At 35.7% G+C, this 20547-nt stretch overlaps 1 protein-coding gene across 8 annotated transcripts in view; it reads left to right on the forward strand.

The window, feature by feature from the left end:
* Positions 1–20547, forward strand: part of LOC131681580 (trafficking kinesin-binding protein milt) — a 316121-nt gene that overhangs the window by 263511 nt on the left and 32063 nt on the right. Inside the window, exon 1 of one of the 8 annotated variants that reach the window (XM_058962442.1) lies at positions 15272–15773. The exons of 6 other annotated variants lie outside the window; for them this stretch is intronic. The gene's annotated coding sequence lies outside the window, so the exon portion shown is untranslated. Of the gene's footprint in view, positions 1–15271; positions 15774–16145; positions 16301–20547 lie in introns of those variants that run through there. One more of the 8 variants, XM_058962444.1, reaches the window with a different exon arrangement.

Consider the following 20547-nt stretch of genomic DNA (forward strand, 5'->3'; position numbering starts at 1 on the left):
GTGGTTTGATTCTAGAGTAAATAGAACCGGAGATATGATCAAAAGAAAATCCAGGGTTTTGGCAATTTGCCAAAACGGGGGGTGCTCTCATGACCCGAGGGGTGGTTCAATTGGCACAAAAAATTGGGTTTTTATATATTGGCCCTAGATGAACAATTCCTCCAAATTTTGTTCAAATCCGTGGAGGTCGATTTCAAGTTTGCATCTTTTTTATCACTTCGCGTGGAATGACCCATATTCTATTAACACATATTTGCATAGTTTTTGGGATACATTTAAGACCCAAGAAACGTTATTCTAAAAAATATATTACCCCAGCCTAATAAACATTAAGGCAAATTTAACACTTACACAAACACTTACAATAATGTAACAATCCCTTGCTAGTACTGTGACAATGTTCAACAAATACAACCTGTCTCCTTACGTGGAATGTAAGAAACCTTTCTAAATGCAATTCAAGGAAATAAAAAGATGGCGAATTAAATTAAATTTCGACGTTCTCAACAGACTTCTCAACTGATTCTTAGCATACAGAATAATTGCAGGGCTAGTGCTTCGATCCCAAGGACATCAGACAGACACTTACAATTTTTTCACCTAGAGATTCCATTTCCGTACAGTTTCCAGCTTCCCGGGATTTGGTAAACGAAAAAACCATTAGCCAGTAAATCGCGGGATTCTAGGAATACAGAATAAAGATAGAAAAATTAATGACATTCAATAGAAGGCATTTATTTAATGTTTGAACTTTTCAAAACTGGTTAAAAAAATATCAAAAAATGAGTCTTCTGCATTTATCAGTAGACGTCTGTTTAGTTTACAATAAATTATTTAAATACTCTTTCACATTGACAACTTGTCACTCAGTTAATATAACGTCAGCTTATTTTCCATGAAAACAAATCTTAAAAATTGTGGTTGGTACGATTACGATGAGATGATGTATTGAACGCAGGTGCAGGAAAAAATGGGGTAAAGTGGGAAACATTTATTAGCGCTCCGTTATGGGGTTACACCACTGTAGAGCACGAAAAAATAGGCATATTTTGGAAATTTTTCTTGACGCAATGAAGAGATGAATCGAGATCATTTAAAATGGGATGTTCAAAAAATAATGTTTTGAAGTAATTTCATCACAAGATGACGGCTGTGTTTGCTTTGTTTGGTTGAATCCGAAGAGAGAATTTAATTCAACTTTCAAACTAAGTCTACTAATTAGAAAGATAAGCGAACTATTGTAGCAAGTTAAATCCGCATACAAATTCTTTTCGTTTTTTTTGTAGCTTGCAATTCCGCGAATCGAAAAACATACCACATGAAAATCTGCGTGAAAAGTAACTTGTGTAAGTTTAAATTTATTTCCTTCAGGAATGGAGGAACATAAAAAAATATTTCCTCTAATCAATAAGTTTTGAAGCCCGTCAAAAACAATTAAATTTAATGCTACGTCGCACAACTTCTGTACCCTCCCACTCGTCACGCTTCGTCACAAATTTAGTATACCCCCCTGTCTCCCAAAATGCTACGTCATTTATACATGGCCCCTAAGAGGCGTTGCGGCAGAATTGAAAATTTGAACATTTATATATTATTTTCGCCTACCATATTTTGATATATCATTTTTAAGACCCTAAAGCATATTTTAGGTCGATTTTTAAAAATTCTTCGGTGGTGTAACCCCTTAAGGTAAAGGTAAAAGAGTGGGAAAATCCACGTAACTCCGGAACCGGAAGTCCGATCGAGATAAAATTTAATAACAGGGGAAGGTAACGCCGGTCATATGAGCCAAAGTTTGGTTAAATCGATTTAGCCATCTTCGAGAAACCTAATTTCGCTCGAGCTTCCGGACCCGTCGATAATGACAGTAGCTAGTAAGTTGGGTGAAATGACAAAGAACTAACTAACTGACAATATTTGGATGCAAAATGACAACATAATATCGACTAATTTCAAGTGTTGCAAGATTCGGTCTTCTATTAGAAAAGCGAATTTTTTATTGAAAGAGATCATGTGGCTTTCTCCAAAGTAGAAAGTCAACGGCGTCCGGATTTATCACATTATGAACGTTACACTCTGCTTATAATCCGTAGGAAGCAAAATTGGAGTAAACAGCTTTATGACACATCTTACTGAACTATTGGGATTCCTCTCGAATGCTTAGACTAGCCGCTTATCATCCTCTACACACACTATACGAAAGTCCACGTTGACCATTTTTTCGCTTCCTATCGGCGGTCAAACGCTCGGTATACCGTTTCAAAACAAGATTTACCATAAATCGGACAATTTCCAGCTTCTTGCTAATGGCACGGTGAGTGAGAACCGGATTTTCTGGTTACATGCGCAAAATTTGTTCATAGCGCCGATATTCTTCCGACTCCATGATCTATTCCAATTTGTTTTCATTTTGATTGACATCAAACAGAAAATATTTCTATTATCAGTAAGAGCAGAAACTAATCGAGATTTTGCAATTTTTTGTTGATATCAAATTAACATTATTTAAATTAGATATTTTGTCAAAAGTATAAAGGAGATGATGGGGGCGAGCAAAGCGTAGTTGGTAAATCAATTGCCTTCTACGCAGCTCACCTGGGTTCAAGTCCCAACCCCGCACATAGGGCTAGAGATTTTTCTTAAGACATTTTCTAATCCTAAGAGGCGAATGACCTTAAGGTTAAAACCTCTTTAAATATAGGAGATGATCTTGTAAACAATGCAAAGTGTGTAAGGACAGCGAAATGAGATCAAAATTTGACATATTTGACAAACATTCATAAACTGAGATTAAAATATGATTTTAATTTGGTGCTATCATCTTTATATGATTTCTATTCGTTGTAATTGTGTTGTGGGAACGGGCATAGCGTAGTTGGTAAATCGATTGCCTTGAACGCAGATCACCTGGGTTTGATTCCCAACACCGCACATAGGGTTAGAGATTTTTCCAAAAGAGATTTCTCTAACCCGAAAAGAGGCGAATCACCCTAAGGTTAAAACCTCTATAATCAAAATTAAAAAAAAATAAAATGTTTGGTTTTGTTCGGGTAATCAGTCTTTCAGTTTGCAAACACCCAATGCATAAGCAGCAACTACTGAAAGGCATCTTAATGGTAGAAGTAACGTGTTTACAAATTCCATAGAAACAAAATCCCTGCGCACGTTCCCATTCATGTCCTGGTTCGTGGGAAACGATATGTTTTTTTTTTCACCGGCTCGATCGTGTATACGCTGGCATGGGTACTCGTACTTCAAAAGCGAAAGTAAAAGTAGCCAGTTCTTTAAGTGATCGTCGATTGGATTGGGTTGTTACATTGTATCAGGAGTTTTCTATCGTCTCTAATAAGGGTTCGTACTAGCTGAAACTTAAGCAATTCCACAACGAGATTGTAATCTTGACATCAATTGGTTGATTTATGAGGAATATACCGTGTAGTGATTGCAGTATTGAGTGTGGAACGATCGACCCGTGAAGTTGGTTTTGCCTTTCTGACCTGATAATAATTGGATTGGTGTAGTCTTATCAACAATCTTTTCACATAAGGTGAAAGTCCCTATGCGCCCCTTTGTGTGCACTGTATGAGTTTGAACTTTCCACATCAGTAAAGGTAATTTATACATCTTACTATTAAGCTGCATCGGAAATAGTAGCGGCTGCGCATCCGAAAATAACCATGTGAAGATTTTTTCAAACAGGTTTGACACATCGAGTTTAAACTATGACGGCTGAGTCTCAACCTCGTAGTTACAAATACATCTTATTGTTAATTATAATTACTTCGACAGAAAAGATTCTAACAGTGTTACAAGTAGTTACTATCAGTCCACCAGTCAAAAACGATTTTTTTTCCGAAAATCGTAAGATTGGCAAGAATCTTGAAAAGTATGTTCACTTAGAGTAGTAGTAATCGCTACATAAAACAACTTCATTCAAGATATACACTTGACAAAGCGTCATTTGGTCATATAATCCAGATACTCAAGCTTAAATTTCGATCGGAAATCCTGAATGGTCAACCAGTCTTTAATGACTCAATCGAGAAAAAGTAACCACAATATGGACTATAAAATTGATTTATTCAAGCAACTCTTATCATCTTCGATCGTCCCTACATGCGTGAATAACTTAAAGCACTTAAATCGGCAATGAATCATACGCCCCGACTGACCGTAGAACGACAAAGCCCTCACTATTCGGTTTCAAATTAAACTGACACAGCCCCCTAATTTGATTCGGAAACGAATGTCGTTGCCACTGACTAACAAGGCAACCTGAGGGTTCGGAATTTGGGACGGAAATCTGTTGTTAGCTATTACTTAGTCAATAGAACTGAAACTTGAATCGCATCAGTCTTGGATATTGCTTCCAAACATTTGAACTGTGTCTCTCATTTTGGGCTAGAGCAAATTGGGTTGTGTTCGGAATTTTGCTATGGCTATTGCTATAATTTTTTCCGTCATGAAGTGAACTCTAATGTGTCTTGAGTTCTTGGTAGGATATGATTCTCAATATTACAAATCTTTGTTATTGATTTAACCTTTTAGAAAAAATCAATGACAGCAGTTTCATAATTGATAAAAAGATTAGTACACCCAGTTTTTTACGCGAGTTATTAAGGGAATGTAGTCTAGGTTGGGTTGTTTAGAAGCTGATATCTTGTTTCCATGACAATATTTTTTAGCTTGTAGTACATTATTTTGTAGATATATTATGTGGCTTAATGTCTGCGAATGGAAGGTGCTTACTTGCAATTTTAAATAAGACTCAGGATCATTTTTCTGCTTGACGCAAAATGGCCAAAAAATTGTGTCGTATATGTTTAAACTTTAATGCATTATATTTATTTTTCGGTTAATATTTATTTGTAATTTGGTATTTTAGAATAGGAATAAGTAACCGAAAGACTTATTTACTTCCACTTGACAAAGTTAATCTGAGTCACAGTTTTTACATGTAAAACTTGTACGCAATCTTGTACGCATGCGTAAGTGCATAGTGCCCCAACCTATACGACACGCTTGTTCCAACCTATTTTCGAAGAAAACAAATCCAATGCAGCTAACGCAAAAGCCTGATCGGTAATAACATTTCAGTTACTACTTAACGCTTTAAAATTATTTACGTTGCAATTTCGATGAAAAAGATTCAGGTTAAGATGGCGCTGAAATCGGCACAACAAACGATTTTTCGTTCATTGTTTTGACACTGTTCAGCGCAGCTGTGACAAAAATGAACTATAACTTCAGCTTGGCATAAAAAGTGAGCTATCACCGAGTCTAATATGTGATAAAAACAACAGATGGCAATACTGCATAGGAATGAAAGTATCGAACTGAAGTCCTTTTGAATACAAAAGACTTGGACTAAATACAAAAGCCTTTTTAAATGCAAAAAACCGTTTTTGCGCGAATTTCACAATTAACACGGTTTTTGCAAAAAATACTCTAAGGCCTTTTGAAAGCAAAAGACTTAGAAGATTTTCGGAAAAATGGAAGAGACAGGTCTGGAAGACTCCTTATGGCCTGCACCTCAACCTTCCCGATCAGAATGCAATAACAAGATTATAACAGAATGCAATTTTCGTAATAAGCTGTGTTATAAATCTGGTTTCGTTAGTAGTTAAAATAACAGAAAATTATAACAGCTCGAGATATAGTCATGAAATATTTTTGTTATGTGTTTCTGATCGGGTTATGAGTATTTTCGAAATGGACTTGTCGGCTTCCGGTTTAGTGAAATTTGTTATAGCCCAATCAATATTTTTCAATATTTTCGGAATGGTCTTGACGAGCAGGTGAAAGAAACCGATTTTTGACACAATTTTGAAATCCAAAATGGCGACTTCCGGTTTAGTAAAATTCGCTATAACTTAATCAATATGGGTATTTTCGGAACGGTCTTGTCGAGTAGGTGCCAGAAATTGATATAATAACGGTTCAGCGGAATTCGCTACAACCTAATCAATATGGGCATTTTCGGAATGGTCTTGATGATCTGAAGCTTTGAGATCGATTTCTTAACCTTTTTTCCACTTTAAGGCTTCACTAAAACACTGAATACAAAGAAGCTGTAGATTTTATAGGTCATTCCTCCAATGAAAGTTAGTTATTCGTGGTATAATGTCAATATCTTTTAGCAGTTACATGGAATTATGGGTTTTGGACATCGCTGATTACGAATCTGAAGTTGCGTTTTTGAAATTCAAAATGGCCTATCCAATATGGCGGACCCCTCTTTAAAAACATCAGAAGTATTTCAGCCAAAATCGAGAAAAAATGTTTTGTGATTTATAAACACGAATTTAAATTAATATGTATCAAAATAAAAGAAAAAAAAATGGCGATTCCAATATGGCAGACTAAAATGTGGCAAACAATGTTGACCAAATTTTTTCGCGAAGCGTTCTGGCAACATGCTTGATGCCATAAAAAGGTTTCTACCTGAAGCGCGCGTCTCGAGCCGAGAGCGTCCCATGGAGGCCTGGACGCCGCCTCGAACAATGGCATGTAGAATCTTTTTTGATGCGCGAATCGAAAACCCGTTCAACACAATACAGTAGAGACAAAGAAAAGAGAATCGAATTTTTGAATGAGAACTTCCCCTTAACAAAATGAAAAAATGAAAAATTCGAATTAATGATACCAAAAAATTAGAAAACTAAATTATGTTAAAGCATCTCTTAAATGGATTTATGAACTTTAAACTTTGTGTTGCTTATGCAAACTACTATAATAACTATAAAGCGATAGTGCTGTGTAAATAGAACTTTAAAAAGTTAGAAACAATCCGTTACTTTCAATATACTCAGTTCAGTGATAATTTCATGAGATTTGCTGACTCATTTTTCAAAATTAGCTATCAGCTAAGCAGCATTTAAATTCTGACAATTGATGTGAAAATTTACAACTTTATCCGGAGCAAAAATCTCTCGAATTTACAAATAAATTGTGAAACCGCGATAATTTTCTTCCATCCAATAAACAGCATGCTTCTCACAATAGAGAGCTGTAGGTAGACGTCAGACCCACAACGAAGAAAATTCCACAGCTCGTTAGTAACTGGTGGAACAAACTAGCATCCGCCACTTGCCGATAGCGGCGGTGGTTGGGATTTGTTTCAATAGGATCGTTACACTGAACCGCGCCTGTGGCTCAATGTAAATCACCCAAAAGGCGCGCGACGCGCTGACCGTTTCATTTGTACGCGCTGTTGGCCGAACCAGTGGCGAAAGGTTAACCACGAAGGCTTTAATATCGATTGTGTTTGTACCACGGTGGGAAAGTTTTGCTGGTTAATCTAACCGGTAGACTTTATTTTTCCCAACCCGACATTTCTCCATTCTACCTCCCATTGGCAATGGGTTGGGTTCAGGTCCGCAGCGGATCAACGAGTGCCGCGAGTTGAAAATATACTTTCGCAAATCACGATCTGCCAGCAAGAGCAGCGATTTTACGGCAATCCCGGTAGATTTACGATATTAATTAAGCTACAAAACGACAAATTCCTACGATTTAAACCAATCGCAACACAGAGATAAACAGCGCGACTGTTTGCAACGAAACGTGATCCTTTGCGAGCGAAGGTAATGGCACTCACTACAGGGCGTCGTGGTCAATTTGTCACGTCGAGCGGGGCCGGTTAACCGATAGGGAAATTTTCTGCCAAATCAAGCCTGTTTTGCCACGACTGCTAGGTGAAATTACATCCCTCTCGATTTCATTGCACCCAAAGCTGAGAACAGTTTCGCTTTCCGCACTGAAATCCCGCATGCGACTGTAGTTCACTGCCTGCCTACACTAAGATCGATGTCAATAATTGGCAGATACAGGCAGGTGACTAACGTGATTAAGAAACGAGTTGCGACTACGCGAACGTGCGCCTCTTGTCACCAGGGCAATGCGATGAGAAATGCGTGTAATTTGCGGTTCATGTCAGGTATTTTCTTCTTTGTGATTTTCCATGCGCGCAGGCAACCAGACCGTGTATAGTTTAGCGCCTTATTCATCGCAAGATTTATGTTGTACCTATCTCTTCCTCTAGAAAATAGTACAAGTAAATGAGCGTGATTCTCAGTTATGGTAGTTTATGCTGAGATTTTGGTTTATTACTGTGTTGATTATATGTAAGGAAAGTTTCTCACCAGTCATAGGTTTGTCATTATGACATTCGTTTACCCAGTGGTTGGTATTTCACATTTAATCTCGCGCAACACCGATGATTTGATGATTGTCGAAAGCATAGTCGCCTATGAACAAATTATAATTTATGAAAACTTGCAGCCTTTCGCGCAGGCTAAGTGCTGAAACAGGTGTTGTGTTCACAACGGCACACTTTTTATTTCAACAACTCGTCGCATATTCGTTGAATGAGTAATAACAAACATCAAATTTTTCATTTTTCATTTCATGAGCTGTTCTTCGAGGCCAATTTTTTCCTCTTGGATATTTGCAACACGCATGTCTGTAAGCACTAATCAAAGCATGTGTATTATCCATACCTCAATGCAAATGAGTTTCCCTATGCCAAGATTTCGGTCTGCATCTTTTGTTTAAGCTCAGATTTCTTTAAGTTTATATAACAGAATAAAATGTTGATCACGTTTAACCAGCTGCTAGTGTAATTCTACAAGATCAAAATAGTACAAACATCCACGCTCTTATCACCCGACGCCATCAGCGCCGAAAAATAAGTGATACATTAGCATCATAATTTATGCCTAACGTGTCTATAAAGCCAATAGTCCATTATGCATAACGCTCATTATTCCTCATGAGGTACACCTCTTTAAAGTTGTTTCCATCAAAAGTAACGGCATTTTTAATAAAAAACGCCCAATAAAATGAAAAATACATTAGGCAGATCAATATTATGTTTAAAGTGTTTTGATGAAACCTTTTCTAGACCTTATTAGGCTATCAGGAAAGATATCTATAAAGTTCCACTAGTATTTATTTTTTAAGAGATAGTTCACTTGTAACGAGTTATAACTTCAAAAGTATTTCTGATGGAAACATACACTTGATATCTTCTATAAAGTTGATAGGAAAATAGGAAAATGAGGTGATCCTAATTGCAAATGTAAATCTCTGTGTTTATGTGTGAAATGTTGCAGCGATCGAGTTTTTTTAGGAAAGAGAAAGTAAATCAAAAGAGACCCTCATTCGCAGATACGACCATTTAAAATGTTTGTTAAAATTATGATGAAACCTGGCAGATGTAAACCAAACACAAAACTATTTTTGAGAAACAATTATGTAACTTCGACCCACACGTTTCAGATATGGTTTGGGCGTCCAATTTTTCTTGAATAACATCTTCATTATGATTTCTTTGAGTTTGAATTTCCACATCGAAAAGCGATGGGTTCTTAATTTACCAATAGAGTTGAGTTGAGAATGAGAATGATGACTGTCCAATTCGTAGTTCCATGATTGACCAGAACAAGCGAAATTGGACAGAAAATCAACGAATGGGCCTGGGAGAAACTATCCATCCTCAAAGTGCACGTTTCAAGAGTTGTACTTTAAAATGCTAATAATGACGCCGGCCACGTCCTTACAGTCATGGGGGAAAGGAAGGAATGTTAGTGTGACAAACGTTGTTATGGAGCCCGTGGAAGGAGTTTTTGTTAGTAGCTATACAAATCTAGATTCACCTTGATGAGCGATACGATCAGAGCAACTCTCAGTAGTGTTATCATGTGTCTATTATTGTGGGAAGCCGGCTGCCGAGAATTTATTATAGATTTATCATTCATTGAATTAATTTTAAAATGCTCGGTTTGTAAAAAAACAACTTCGGAGCTGACGGTTGGGGGTGTTGCTTATGTTTGAATCAAACGGCAGGGGAACAATTTTATTATTCCTTGCTCCTTCATTCCAGTGAAACACGGCATTCCAGAAACAATACAATATAATGAAAAACGATTACTTTTAGTATTTCGAGACATTTATCGATATATCTATATAATTGAAGGTTTCGAAGTACCCGCGCAATTTATTGTGCATAAATTTTGGTATTACAGTGAAGACCCGATTTTATCAGCCCCCGATTTTGTGTACCCCCGATTTTATCAGCTTTTGACCCGATTTTATCAGCTTCATATGAAAATTGATAGTTGGTAGTTTGATGGGCACTAGCAGACGAAGCAAGTTGAATTCGAGTAAATCCTTTCTTGAGCATATTTTTCTTATCTTAGAGATCCGAAATATGCAAAAAAAAATTAATTATTTTTTTTAATTTTGTGCTGTCAGACCCCCTTAAGGAAAGTTTAAGCTAAAAAATCAGGAGGCTAAATCTAGGGACCAAAGAAAATTATTTTAAGACATTCGGTTTCTTAAAATGAAAGAAAAATATATGTCCCGATTTTATCAATGTCCCAGCTTTATCAGCCTAAAATTCACCAAGGGGCTGATAAAAACGGGTCTTCACTGTATAATAAATGACAACTATGTATTGGCTTCTTTCTCCGCGGACGATTGATTCTTCTGTTATAATAATTCGAGCGCGTTGTTGTGCTGTCTAAGGCACATTTTAAACGGTATAAAATAAGCCCCACCGAAATACCTGAAACGGCTAACTTTGTATGTTGGATATACAAACGATGACATGTGCGCGTTTTTACGCTAATTACTAGAACAAGTTTGAAAACGATAAGAACGAAAAGTAGTAAACTTGTCACCTTTTGCGTCAATAATCAAGCTACAATATATGAAATATGGTTAACGTGACAGTAATATAGTGCATTTACAACTCCAAAGCATATGCACGTACTCAATGCATTGACAACAATCAATATGATTTATTGATGATTTTATGGACTAAAAGTGCACTAAAACATTTGTTCTTCTTCCTGACATGACTGCCGAAAATTGGTAAATGCTTTTTCGAATTCTTCTTGCGAATAATTATTCTAAAGTTATCATTCACTCAGACAAGACAATGCGTATTTCCCACGCGCATTAAATACCCAGTGGATAAGTTTCCTAGTTGGTGAAATAAACACTAAACAAACAAAGAAATTAGTTTGCTTAGTCTAAAGAAATGTCAGCTCTATTGGCATCAAGCGGCAGGCACGTGTTCCATTACAATGCCATCAAATCAAACAACATTTAGAATTATATACGACAAAATATGTACAATTCAAAATATAACGAATGAAGACTGACCAATTATTTGAATTAAAGTAAGATCAGAAAAAACTAGTTGCATTTTCAAAGATAGCACTTCTGATGAATCACTTTATAAAAATAAGCGCCACCTCCAATTTATCAAGAGAGTTGAGGTTTAGAATTTCTCAATTGAACCATAAACATGATTCTCGTAATATTTTAAAAACTAACTTTTCTCATAGTCTACAAGATTTCTTATAATTAGTCATTCAACACAATCTCTAGTTTACTCATTAGGGAGGAATAGAAGTTTTTTTTCTTGAATGAAATCATTTTTTTTTCATTTTGCCTAACCGCAAATGTTATCATTCAAAACCGTTTCAAAAAATCGAACAATTGACAAAGTTTCAGCTGTTGGTTACAAACTACGTGTGCACGCAATTTTTTTTCCTAAATTCGCGAATTAAGTGCCATGAATTCTGCAACAATCACATTTTAACGTTGCGACTGTGAACAAAAATTATGTGTTTCATATTAAGGTTTAATTTCCTTTCAGTAATGCCTGAATAAAGCTTTTGTTTGTGGAGATATTTGCTTTTCTTTTTTATCTTTCTGTTACAGTTTCCACTATGTCATTACCAAATCGTTTTTCTGTACGCGAAATAGTGGACAACTATAAGAACATTATTCATAAACCAAAGGATGACTCGTAATTTTATTAATAACTTTAGGAACATTGTTCACGTTCCGAATGTACATCGTGAACTGATTCATGATTTATTACATTTTGGCCATGATCCGGTTTTCGTGGCTGTAAATTGGTTCACAAAATCCAAACAGTCTGGATATTTTCTCATGAACAATTTCACAAAACGTGGACCATTAATCATGAATCCAATATGTCTTGTGATTTAGTTCATGGCTCCTAATATGTAGCCATTATTCATATTCACGAATTAGTTCAAAAAAGCATAAAAAACGTTTCCATCATCATGATGAAGTTCATAAAATATGCATGACCTTAACATTTTTTTCGTAAATAAATTCACAGAAGTCAGAATATTCTAGGTTCCGTGAACTGGTTCATGATTCCTAGCATATCAACTACGACTCACAATTCGTGTTCGTAAAATAGTTCACAAGATCAGATTAGTAGATTAGTCACAGCTCACAATTCGTGCACGTGATATAGTTCATGAGATCATAAAATAATATTCAAGAATTTGTGAATTGATTCACGATTCCTAGTATATTAGTCACGATTCGTGTTCCTTAAATAATTTATGAAGTCATAAACTATTATTCATGGATTCGTGAACTGGTTTTTGATTGATAATATATTATTCACGATCTATCTTGTGTACTTGTGATATTTAGAAAGTATCTCTAATCATTTTCACCTGCATACAACTCTTCATGTAGTTTTGAAACTATCACGTGAACTAGTTCACAAAATTTGGAATATTATTCATGGAATAATTTTCGTTCTGTGAACTATTTCGTTAAATATAAGGGTAACAGTTCCCGAATTCATCTTAGCACCTCTAATCATCCCACCCCTTTGAACACATTAGTTAGAGCAGTATCTGCTATCTCTGTTCAATGCATTAGCTTAAATGGTAGGATGAATAAGGGTGCGTTGTATTCGATTTTTCATTGTATTTCTTCTTGGAGCGATGCAAAGATGTTGAAATTGAAACCCATTTAAGAGCAAGCCAGTGACAGTTGGCCGAGTTATCAACGAAATAGTATGACATCTTGACTAATGACAAGTCATAAGTACGAGCAGTATATATAAGAAAACTATTAGGATTGCGAACATTGTTATTTATTCGAATTGAGCGGAGCGCAAAAAAAATCATTACAGAGATCATGAAATAGTTCAACAAGATCGGTTACACGTTCATGATCCAGTTCATATCATCACGTTACTCCGATTAAAGAACTCGGTGGTAATTAAAAAACATCACTATAACGTGATGAGGGCTTATTAATATCGTGATAAAACTGTTGGTATCAGGAATATAAGACACATTACTCCAAGTGTCCAATGCGATAGCAAGCTCAAGAATAAAATATCACGAAAACGTGCCTTTAAATTGCGAAAATCGTAACTAAGATCCTGAAATCATGAACATGAATCACATAACTCTGCCAGATAAATCCGATAATAAACTCATGTATAAAATATTATGATAACGTGAATGGAATTTATTAAAATCGTGACTAAGATCCTGAAATCATATACATAAATCACTCTACTATCCCAGAAAAATCCGATAGTAAACTCATGAATAAAATATCACGATAACATGAAGAAAAATTACGCATATTGCAACTAAGCTCTTAAAAACGTCAACATAGCTTAAGTGTCGGCTCTATTAGTTAATATAGTTATTACAGACCACTGTAGAGAGGGTGTACGGAATCAAATCGGATCACAAGATTCGTCAAAATGCACCAATCCAACCGATCGCTTTCAAACATTCAGGGAATAAAATAATAAACATTATGAAATATTTTGCATGTTATAATTAACTTCATAGCCATATTTAAATGCACGTATCTTCCTTTTAACACTACTCATAAGGTCTTGTACCATGTTGGGGCCAACTTGTTCTTGTGTGGATAATCATTTTTTGCTCGTTTCTGAATCCGATTTCGCTTCCTTCGAATTTTTCCGAAGTGCCTGTTTCATAATAGCCCATTATTACCCCATTGGTCGCCATTTTGATGCGTTCAGTGGATTAAGACAACTGAACTCAATCTTTTGGTATAAAATTGACCTTCTTAGCCTTGTACCACTCCCGAACATCTTTCGAGTAATCGCTCGAGACTAAATTCGACCAGTAAAGCGTAGGGCCAACGTGAGACCTCAGAAGTGGAAATGGACGCTTTTAGAAGCATTCTTTCAGATACACCCGCCCATTGACCGTTTCGGTTATCATGAACGGAGTGCTTCGCAATCCACACGAGCGAATTGCCTGCCAAATCATGCATTTTTTTGGCAAACTTATATCTTCTGCTTTCAAACTTCCGCGAATTTATCACGAGCAGTGAAGAAAAAATTCCAAGAAGCTGCCGGAAATCTGCTTTCACATAAGCCATAAGTCATCCCTGACGTGACAATGCGCTGTCGTCAATAGTTAAGTGCAAAGCTTCCGCGCACGTGATTTCCCCACTGTATTCTGCCGTTTATTACGATGCCTTTATGGCTTTGTAAGTGTTGTCCTTCTCGTTTTTTGCTTTTTGTGCAATTCGTTTTGCTTAAATGCAGTTTTTTCGCCACGAATGAATTTTTGGGATTCCTCTTGAAAGCTTCGACTACCCGCTAGTAATCCTTCACACTATACTGAGATTCCTTTTGGCCACTTTTTTCCTTCTTATCGACGGTCAAACGTTCGATGTACTATTTCAAAACACGACTTTGGACCATTCCCAGACTGCATTTTCGCAACAGTTTCAGAATTACTACTTACACAATGTAAGCAATACACATTGAACAATTTCACCTAAAATTCAAATAAAGAATTTCTAAGGGGAAAAAATTACAGCAATTTGAAAGTAATTCTATTTGATTCCGTATGGTTGAATGCAACGTTGAAGAACTAGCTAAAATTTTGAAAGAAAATAAATTTCGATTTTTTGCATTTCTAACAGTAGAAAATTTCTAAAGTATTCTTCGAAAACTTCAGACAAATCGAAGTTGGTACAATGGATATTTCAAGATCCGTTCAAACTGTCCTCTTCATTTGTTTTTTGTTTAACAGCTTCTTAAATTATCTAGTCTTTGACACATCCTTTTTGTGAAATTAAAATTGTAAATGTATTTTTTATACACTGGAAGTCATTTTTTTTTGAGGCAAAGATTTTTTCAAATGCCCTCCTTGTTGCATATAATACGAATCCCGTTTCCGAAAAAAAATGTAAATGAATCAACAAACATGATAAAAGAAAACTTCTATACCCCCTTAACACACTACAACTGTACTCCAACTGGCTAGTATTGGTGTCACCGCGCATTTCCGTTTATGAGATGGTCATTGGATATACATCTTTGCAGAAAAATATATATTCCGATTCTGGGAGAAATTCAACGAGAGAAACAAAGGCAAGTTAGGATCCTTTTCGCAGCTCACTTACCTATGGAGCATTTCACATCGAGTCTCGACTAGCAGTGTGTGGCATACAATTTACGTGTAAACAATTTCTTTGTGATTTGCTGTTATGTTGACAGAGTTTTACCCAAAATAAACAAAACTTTCTATATGACGCGATGATGAGCTTAACACAACACACCTTGTTTTTAATTGCAGTAAATTCCGATTGTTTATGTTTACCCGTGGGGTAACTTTCCTATTCTAGACGTTCAAAAGTAGTGATTTAAAAAACCTCAACAGAGTGGATTGCTCTATTGCTGGTGGCATTGAATTCCCGTGGTTCCGTAATTGAGCCAAGCAATTTCAATCAGTTAGAAAAGTACAATTATACAGCTGAGTGTGAAAGTGAAAAACAGTCGGTGTTGCTTTGACGAAAATCGATTCTCAATTTACACCTCGTGGCCAAAAAAACGAAAAAACATCATCATAATTTGTCTGGCAGCAGGCGGCCAGCCCCGAGTATTCGGAGGGCCCCGAACGTTTGACGGCAACACAAAGGTTTGAACCAGTAGATGCTGGATATGTGCATGGCACTAGAGTTTTCAGTTTTCATAATTACGCTTCAACTGTCATTGCAATCTGAAACGCTTTGTCAAAACTATAAATAGGCAAGTACCTAGGGTATCTTCAGTGTGGATAGTGCGATGTCATTTCGCAACTCTGATGCAGCTTTCTGCTGTGAGAGTGCCTTTCTGAAAAATTGATGGGGGTTAACTGCAGGGTTGTGAGAAATGCCCTTCATTGTAGAGCGCAGGCGCGCCTGCGTGCATCTCATCGCATCATGGTGACAGTGTGTTCTCCTTTTTTTCTCCAAACTTCAAAGCACGTTATGTTATGTTTGTTTGTCCTATCAGTGGAAAATTATAAACATTCAGTGCTGGGAGTTCCAGCTGGTAGAAGAATTTATTCAACAAAATGTTAGGAAATGTTTGAGTTTTGTTTCTTTTTGATTACCTGGTTTTACTAGATTTTGATTGAGCTACTGTTTCGATTATGATAACGATACTAGTGTTGGAGTTTCTAGTGTAAGTAGATTTTTCACAAATAGTCCTTGGGTAATTTTCAACCACTATTGTGTGCAGGTTTCTGTGATGATGTCATGTTTACAGTTTTGAAAAATATTTTTGTCCACTTTCTCAAATTGAAGCTACAGTAAGCTGGGGTAAACTATCTACTCTGAATCAACCTCTAGGATATATGTAACTGCTAATAAATATTTCAGAAGAGAGACCTTTTTTATATGAAACAGATCAGAATTTCTTTTGATTAATCTTGATTTTTTTTAAATCATGAGAAATTCAAACTATTCATTATTTTTCCGTTTTATCTGTCAACTATCTCACAAAATGTACTTGTAACAATCTTACCTTTATAGGTAAATATAGTGTTTATAGTATTGCAACTCTAAGATGCACTGAATAAATATTAAACAGTTAACTCAATTCAAATATCCTGTTTTCCACATTATAAAATCAAAACAACATTGTGATTTTTATCTTCATTGCATGATTAAAAAATCTTACAGCAGCGTTAGCACATTAACAGATTTTGCTGCACAAGGACAAGAATATGTTCCCGTATTGGCGAATAAACTGTCTGTTTTATTTCCGGCACGAAAACAGGACCGTTAACAAAAATCATGCGTTTTTTATTGTGTTTAATTTTTCTTCCTTTACGTGTCTTTTATTTGTAGAGATATTTGTTTTTATACGAACGTCAATCACGGTTTCCACTTTGTCATTGCCGAATCGTTTTTCTGTTAGTGAATTAGTTTACAACTTGATGAACATTATTCATAAAAAAAAGGAAAAAGATTGACTCACTATAAGTCGTTAATAAAAAAAAAGGAAAAAAATATTCATAAACCAAATGTTGACGCGTGATTTTATTCAAAGATTTAGGAGTGTTGTTTGCGGTCCCGACTAAACGGCGTGAACTGGTTTATCTTGATCATGGTTTGGTTTTCGTTGTCGTGAATTAGTTCATAAATTCAAAACCATCTTGACATTTCCTTATGAACTATTTCATCAAATTCAGATTATTGTTCATAGAATCAGTCCTGCCTCGTAAACCGGTTCATAATATATTGGTCACGATGCACCATTCATGCACGTAAAATATTTCACGAAATCATGAAATAGGTTTCCACTTCATGATATAGTTCATGTAATATGCCATTTTGAGCATGTTTCTAATATTTTACGTAAACAAATTCACAGGCATATTATTCACGTATTTAGAAGATATTCCTGTTTATTTGCACTTTCATGATCTTGTCCATTGTTCAAAGAGATCAAACCATGGCGTATCACGTCAACTATGACACAAAACTCGGAATATTATTCATGGACACGATTTTGCTCCGTGAACTGTTTCCTGATTATAGTATATTGATCATGATTTTATATTCGTGCTCATGAAATAGTAAACAAAACCATCATTGATCGATTCCACCTTCATAATCCAGTTTATATGTTATACATTTTGGTGTATGCGCAGAATATTATTCATAGTTCTATTCATTCCTCATGAATTGTGAAACTATGCACTAAATCATCAAGCACGTTTCCACCTTCATGATATAGATTATAAAATATGCAATCTTGTACAGGGTCGTAATATTCCCACGTGGGCAGACCATTATTCAAGGATCCATGTGTGTTTTGTGAACTGGTTTTTGATTTATTTATGAGATTTCCCTAATCATTTTCACTTTAAAGCAGTTCTATTGTAGGTCTTGAAATTGTTATGTGAATTATTTCACGAAATTTGAAATATTATTCATTGATTCATGTTTGTTGCCTGGACTGATTCATATAATCCCCAGCTGTCATCGACCAGTCGAATTCGAGCAGCAGATATAAGATAACTATCAGATCCTCGAACATCGTTCTTCATTTGATTAAGTTCAGTGTAAAATCCCAAAGAAAAACAAAAACTGCGCTGAGTGCCTAAAATACAATAAAAAGATTCACAATTCGTAAACTGGTTTATGATGAATTACATCTTGATCGTGGTCCGGTTTTCGTAGTTGTCAATTAGTTCACAAATTCAAAATTCGTGGTTCATAATTTATTAGGATTCCATTTCATGATGTAGTTCATATAATGTGCCATTTTGAGCATGGTTCTAATATTTTCACGTAAGCAAATTCACAGAATTTAGTATCTGAAGTTGCTGTTAATTTATAGCATATTATTTAAGTATTTAGAAGATCCATATTTATTTGCACTTTCGTGATCTTGTTCATAGTTCAGAGAACTCAAACCGTGGCGTTTTGCGTGAAGAAATTGCCCAAAATTCTGAACATTATTTTCTCGGTGTTAAGTCAGACCGGACTAAGTGACAAAATATTGATTTCGAGAAAAACGGGTTTACAGTTTGAATCGCAGCATCCTCTATGTTATAATTGGAAATTATTTTTGTTTCAAATCTGACAAAAGTCGAATGCAGCTGTAGAAATTTTTTATCCAGTGTTATCATTATCTCATTTTTTGATAATTTGCGACTTAGTCTGGTCTGACTTAACACCGACCATTTATGGATTCAATTTTGCTCCGTAAATTGATTCCTGATTCACAGTATAGGGACCATTCATAAATTACGTAACGCTTTTAGGGGGGGGAGGGGGTACGACAAGTTGTGACAAGTTGTGACATAGGGGGGAGGGGGTGTTAACTAGATCGTTACGTAACATGTTTTCATCGAAGAAAAAAAAATTTTTCTTGGAATTTGTTACGTAACAGGGGAGGGGGGGATGTAAAAATTTGTGACACTTTGTTACATAGGGGGAGGGGGGGGGGTCAATTTTGGGCAATTTTTGCGTTACGTAATTTATGAATGGTCCCATACTGATCATTATCTTATATCCGTGCTCATGAAGTAGTTCACAAATTTATCAAACTTCGATTCCTCCTTCATGATCCAGTTTATGTTCTTGAAATTGCCACGTGTACTATTTCACATTATTTTGAATTTTGAACATAATTCATAGATTCATATTTGTTGTCCTAACTGGTTCATTATATATACTATACAGGGTACGCCATCTGGATGTATCAGCATTGAACAACTCCGCCATTTTCCATCCGATTTTGACAGATAAACACAATTCTGAAACGTCATTTAGTGCCATTTTAGCTATGAGTCAATTTACACCAAAAGAATGTGCTGAAATCATAGCGCTTTACATTGAAAACGATCGTTCAATAGTGAAAACTGTGCGTGCTTATCGTAAAATATATGGCAGGCATTCGGCACCTACAAGCAAGACAATCCGTAATTTGGTGAAGAATTTCTTTGAGTACGGGTCTGTAGCAACTCCTCAGATTCCTATTTTCAACAAGACTGGGACCTTGCCACACCGCAGCCGCTACAATCAAGTTCTTGTAGAGCAAATTTTCAGGACGCTTTGTCTCTGAAAATGGTGATTTGGAATGGCCTCCTCGTTCTCCGGATTTAACGGTATCAGACTTTTTTCTGTGGTGTTACTTGAAAAGTAAAGTTTGTTCTAGCAAACCTAAGAGCCTTGACGAACTCAAAGCTAATATACGAGCTGAATTTGCTGCGATTAAGCCCAAAATTCTGTCCAATGTCATGCAAAATGACCGCAAAAGAGCTGCTTTTTGTGTATCAAAAGGGGGTTGTCAATTAATCAACGTTGTATTCTTAACCTGGTTTATAATCAATGCACAGTGGTCCAGATCGCTAATTTAGGAGGAATTTTTACTTTCTGACAAACCTGCATAATTTAGCCTTATCATGTCTTAGGATGAATTTGTGTACATCAGAAGATGCTTCTTTTTATTGGAATAGTTATTAGGGTGGTTCTAATTTATCTAAAATACGAAAATAAACTCTTTACTGATGAAAGATAGAGCTCCGCAGTCTTCCACAAAGTTGTAAAGTAACTTATTTTGAATAAATTTGTTGAATATATTAAAGCTCTATCTCTTTTAGTTTTTGTTATACAAAAAATTAAAAAAAAAGATTAGGGTGTTCCTGAAAATTTTTTATTTTTCTCCAAGACACCGAAGATCTAACTTTTTTGTTTAAAAAGTTATGGAAACTTTTCGTTAAAAATAGCCTATTTCAAGGCTATTATCGCTGATGCGGGCACCTAAAATTTAGTACTGTTTCAACCACATGAAAGACCATACTTTTTAGTATATTTGAGCAAAAATTGGCGAATACGAATTTTTTTTTTAAATTTGCAATTTAGATTTAAAGTTTGTAGTTTTGCAGGTTCAATGCATTAACGCATTTACACACA

The sequence above is a fragment of the Topomyia yanbarensis genome, chromosome 2 (assembly GCF_030247195.1).
Source record: "Topomyia yanbarensis strain Yona2022 chromosome 2, ASM3024719v1, whole genome shotgun sequence".
Lineage (NCBI taxonomy): Eukaryota > Metazoa > Arthropoda > Insecta > Diptera > Culicidae > Topomyia > Topomyia yanbarensis.